The 5,697-nt window shown below is 44.4% G+C and overlaps 1 long non-coding RNA gene across 1 annotated transcript in view; it reads right to left on the bottom strand.

Annotated features, from left to right (window-relative positions):
* Positions 1 to 1,131: 1,131 nt before the first annotated feature.
* Positions 1,132 to 5,697, bottom strand: part of LOC107182257 — a 12,663-nt gene continuing 8,097 nt past the window's right edge. The window contains exon 2 of the long non-coding RNA XR_001512976.1: positions 1,132 to 2,079. This is a non-coding gene — a long non-coding RNA (uncharacterized LOC107182257). The remainder of the gene's footprint in view (positions 2,080 to 5,697) is intronic.

The raw sequence follows: 5,697 nt of genomic DNA, 5'->3' as shown, positions 1-5,697 counted from the left end.
AGAGGAAGGGAGAGAGATAGAGAGTCAGAAACATCGATGAGAGAGAAACATCGATCAGCTGCCTCCTGCACATCCACTGGGGATGTGCCCGCAACCCAGGTACATGCCCCTGACCGGAATCGAACCTGGGACCCTTCAGTCCGCAGGCTGACGCTCTATCCACCGAGCCAAACCGGTTTTGGCGTAGAAGGTACATTCTTGAGAAGAATCAGTCCTGCATCCTTAGCCCTGGGATTAGATCAAGATGGAAATCCTCTAGATCAGCGGTCGCCAGTCCGTGGTTCACAGACCACTGGTGGTCCGTGAGGTCCGAAAGGTTGGCGACTGCTGCTCTAGATAACAGATGGTCTGGATAATGAATGGCAGGCTGTCTGGATACATGAACTTTCTTTTTTTAGTTCTTCGGGGGTTATCAGAGGGTTATCTGAAGGTTTTTTTGTTTGTTTTATTGTCTAAAGTTTTACATATGTCTCCTTTTTGGATTGACCCCTCCACCCCCAGCCATTCCCACCCCGGAGTTTTTTTGTTTTTTTAAAAATATATTTTATTGATTTTTTACAGAAAGGAAGGGAGAGAGTTAGAAATATCAATGAGAGAGAAACATTGATCAGCTGCCTCCTGCACATCCCCCACTGGGGAAGTGCCTGCAACCCAGGTACATGCCCTTGACCGGAATCGAACCTGGGACCTTTCAGTCCGCAGGCCGACGCTCTATCCACTGAGCCAAACCGGTTTCGGCCCCACCCTGGAGTTTTAATATATATCCAGAAATTGGCACAGGACTGGGAAGTTCTGTAGTTTTAGTTCCTAGGCTAGTTACAGCAAGAATAGGGTTATTTCCTCATGCCTCATCCTACTTGATTTTTAGTAATTTAGCAGCTTGATAATAGTGACTCCCTTTTATTTCCTCACTCTATTCCTCAACTGCCAAGTAAGAAAGTAAGGCATGAAACTTATCCTTATTTTGATCTCAATTAATTTAAATACATATACATATATGCATAAAGGAAAAGAAAACTTGTGAGGAATTCACCAACAAGTACAAAGAGATCGTCTTTAGGTGGTGCGGTTAGGGGTAATATTTATTTTTTCATACACATATTTTTTCCAATTTTCTACAATGAACATGAGTTATTTTTGTAGCCAGAATTGTATTTATTGTTTTTAAGAGAACACACACATCATGTTCTGACCATGTTATCAGGAAGGAACAGACCAGACTGACCCTAGCAAAACCCAACCAAGGCATCCACCTCAGGATATGCCTTGTCCTTGTTAGTGTCGGAACCTCAACAAACAACTCTGAGTTACTCCTCCTTCAGAATAGAGTAGGAGGAGGTAAGGCAAGACCCCTTCTGAAGAGGGCGTCCTGTAGGAGTGGGGTTGCTACAGTGATTCCCATTGATTGTCCTGAGCACCAATATGGAGATATGGGGAGTTCTTGGTCTCTCAGCCAGGGTTAGGTGGCCATGTGGAATAGGATGCTGGGAAACAGTTGAGTCAGAACCATCCCAGTCCTTGAATAAATATGGGACTCCACCACTGGTGACAGGCACCCCCTACTGGGGATGCATCACACATATGCTCCCCTGGGGTCAGGGGCAAACATGTAAGCTGAAAGGCAGTGTTTTTATTTCCACATTTTGTTTTGTTTTGCTGTTGTAGGGAAGGAAAAATACTTGTATCTCTACCCTTTTGAGTTCTTAGCTGAGATCCCTATAATAAAAGACAGATTAACTAGAGAAAAACAAGCAGAAGTTTCTTAACATGTATACCTTGTGTATACATGGGAGATACCCAGGGGGAAATGAGTAACTCCCTGAGGTGGTTTAGAATTCAGGGTTAAATACCATTGTAATAAGGAAAGAGGAGGGCGGTGTAGGCCTCTTAGGGGAGAGGATATTATTTTTGGGAAAGACAGAAGAAGAGATTGGCAGTATGATGGTTTGTGACAGTTTATCTTCCATGTGTGATGCTGACTTCTACTCTTCTCGCCTGTGGTAAGAGTTCATCTTCCCTGGTTGACGATACCTTTGGGGGGAGGATCATTGACAAATGAGTTCCTTTTGGAGGATCTGTCTATAGACAAAGGACAGTTCAGGGAAAGCCTTTCCAAGCATCTGCTGTTTTTCAAGTGCCTTTGGCTCGAAATAGTCAATACAGTATAGTCCCCCCTTATCTGTGGAGGCATGTTGCAAGACCCCCAGTGGATGCCTGAAACCATGGATAGTACCAAACCCTACATGTACTATGCATTTTCCTATAACATACATGCTATGATAAAGTTTAATTTATAAATTAGGCACATAACAACAAAAACTAATGAAGCAGAACAATTATAACAATACTAGTATACTGTAATAAAAGTTATGTGAATGTGGTCTTTCAAAATATCTTGTTGTACTGTACTTACATTTTCACTTAAAGGAAGCACTTTTTTATTATATATAGCTAGAAGCCCGATACACAAAATTCGTGCAAGGGGCTTGGCTTTTGCAGCCCCGGCTTTGTCCAGAAGGTCTTCTGGAAGGATGTAGTTAGCATATTACACTTTTATTATAGACTTTTTTTTTTTTTAAATACATTTTATTGATTTTTTTACAGAGAGGAAGGGAGAGGGATAGAGAGCTAGAAACATCGATGAGAGAGAAACATCAATCATCTGCCTCCTGCACACTCCCCACTAGGGATGTGCCCGCAACCAAGGTACATGCCCTTGACCGGAATCGAACCTGGGACCCCTCAGTCCGCAGGCTGACGCTCTATCCACTGAGCCAAACCGGTCAGGGCTATTATAGACTTTTTATTGTTGACAGTATTACAGATGTCTCCCATTCCCCTGCCCTTTTACTCCCCTCCGCTCATCCCCTACCCACCCCCCAGGTCTGCACCAACTGCCAGCATCGCTACTCTTGTGCTTTAGGGCCATTCTTAAGTAAAATAAAGATTATTGAACACAAACACCAGGATACCTTGACAGTTGACCTGATAACGGAGATGGCTACAAAGTGACTAATGGACAAGGAGCATATACAGTGTGGATTTCCTGGACAAAGGGGTGAGTCACATCCTGGCAGGGCAGAGTGAGATTTCATCATGCTATTCCGAATGGCACACAATTTAAAATTTATGAATTGTTTATTTCTGGAATTCTCCATTTCATATTTTCAGACAACGGTTGACTGTAACTGAAACTGTGGAAGGCAAAACCACAGAAAAGGGGGGACCAAAGCAGTACATTTTGGAGTGGCATGTTCTGCTGCCATTCATCGTGGTTGCTGATGCTGTGGTTTCCTTCCCCTCAGTTCCTCCCGACCTGGGTTGGTCACCCTCCACACATGACAAGCCGAGAGTGTAGAAAGATTCTTTCCCTGGGTCCTCACCAAGGCCCCTGCCCCATGCCCAGCCTGCCTGCAATCTCGCTGTAACAAAGCTCACCCCACAGTGCCCAAACTGTGTTAGTTGGGATACCACTTCTGGGTGTTAATAGATATTTGTTAAATGATGTCGGGAGGGGTCAGAAGATTCTGTAGTCACTTAATCTAGGAAATGCTAGATTTTTTGGTGGTGTTGTTGTTAATCCTGACCTGAGGAGATTTTTCCCATTGATTTTTAAAGAGCGTGGAAGGGACATACTGGCAGCTGAGACAGGAGAGAGAGAGAAGGAGAGAGAGAGAGAGAGAGAGAGAGAGAGAGAGAGAGAGAGAGAGAGAGAGAGAGGAAGGGAGAGAGAGAGAGGGAGAGAGACATACATTGATTGGTTGCCTCCTCCACGAGCCCCGACTGGGCCTGATTGGGCTGGTGATTAAACCTGCAACCCAGGTGCATGCCTTTGACCAGGAATGGAACCTGAGGTCCTTTGGTCCACTGGCCAATGCTCTAACCATTGAGAACCTGGCCAGGGCAGGAAATGCTAGATTTAAAACACTGAGTAAACATAATGGGTGTGCCTGGGAAGGAGGGAACGAACTGGGTTCAGAGGGGAAAGGGATATTCTGCTTTGAACTAGACAAATGGGATGTGTCATATCTGCTCTGAAGAGCATCTCAAAGGCTTCGATAAATTAATGGTCATTGCCAGTGTCCAAGGGAGGAATCTAGTAGGTAGTGTTGCCCTCACTGATTTGACTATAAGGAACTTTCCTGAGAAGCATCTTATAGTGTTAATGTGCTGAGGAATATAAGGACAGTCACCACTCTGGGTGTTATCCAAGGATTGTAAGTAAAAGATGAAATCACAAAAGAGACCTAGAGGGAAAATAGCTACTGGTGAGAAGAGAGGAAGTGAGAACTGAAAAGAAAGACCCCGTCTCTGTTCCCCTGTCAGACCAAATCATCAGACTTTCAAGATTTTATCAGCCACTGTGGAGTTCTCCAAGTTCTCCTGGATTTCTAGGGGGAGGGCCACAAGGAGAATTCTGACTCCTTATTCCTCCTCCGCCACACTGTAGTGTCTGAGAGAGGGAGGCCAGGAAACCCACAAAGAAGAGAACCTGGAGGACTGCTTGGTGCTCAGTCTACTACAAAGCTAAGGATCTCCAGGGAGAAAGGGCTTTACTCCAGCTAGAAAACAAGGGGAAGGTGGGTGGGGTTGTTAAGAGAACCACGAAATACAGATGCAAGTCTGTAGCTGAGATTAGTGTTGAAATAAACTGACAAGAAATAAGGAAGAGTTTATGCACGATCCAGTGTGGCTTCGTTGGTTGAGCATAGTTCCATGCACCGAGAGGTCACCAGTTCAATTTCTGGTCAGGGTACAGGTCCCAGTTTGTGGCTGGATCCCCAGTAGGGGGCGTGCAGGAGGAGGTCAATCCATGTTTCTCTCCCTCTCCCTTCCTCTCTCTGAAATCAATAAAAACATTTTTTAAAAATTCTTAAAAAAAACCTTAAAGGTCAGTTTGGAATCACCTTAAAAGGCAAGGTATTCTTTTTTTTTTTTTAAAGGAAGGGAGAGTCTAGAAAAAGGCCCAAAGTGAATCTGACTTCATTTACCTTACTTAAAACAGTGGTCTTAAATGGAGGCAATTTTGTCCCCCTCATTGGACATTTGACCATAACTGGAGACATTTTTGGTTGCCACGACTGGGAAGGAAGAATGCACCCTGTGTCTAGTGTGTAATAGCCTGGGATACTATTTAACAACCAATAATGCACAGGACAGCCCCCTACAACAAAGAATGATCAGACCCAAAATGTCAGTAGTGCCATTGTTGAGAAAGTTTGCATTGAAAGTTGTCCTAGCCCTAACCGGTTTGGCTCAGTGGATAGAGCATCGGCCTGTGCATTGAAAGGTCCCAGGTTCAATTCCAGTCAAGGGCATGTATGTACCTTGGTTGCAGGCACATCCCCAGTGGAGGGCGTGCAGGAGGCAGCTGATCAATGTTTCTAACTCTCTATCCCTTTCCCTTCTTCTCTGTAAATCAATAAAGGAGAACCAGGGCCACATTTTCTAGACATGGTACAGAAATGGCTTCAACTTGTTTATAATCTGTTGCTGGTTTTAACAAGTTCAAAGATTTTTTGAAAGGAAATAGGAAAAAGTTGGGCTAGAGATTTGATGAAGTTTTTCTCAGGAGGCAGTTGGAGTGAAACATTTAAAAATTGTCTGCCCTAGCCAGTTTGGCTCAGTGGATAGAGCGTCAGCCTGCGGACGAAAGGATCCCAGGTTCAATTCCGGTCGTGGGCATGTACCTTGGTT

The sequence above is a fragment of the Myotis davidii genome, unplaced genomic scaffold, assembly GCF_000327345.1.
Source record: "Myotis davidii unplaced genomic scaffold, ASM32734v1 scaffold534, whole genome shotgun sequence".
In the NCBI taxonomy this organism is placed as follows: Eukaryota; Metazoa; Chordata; class Mammalia; order Chiroptera; family Vespertilionidae; genus Myotis; species Myotis davidii.
Note: the sequence above shows the minus strand (reverse complement) of the source record. Positions and strands in the feature narration are given on the sequence as shown.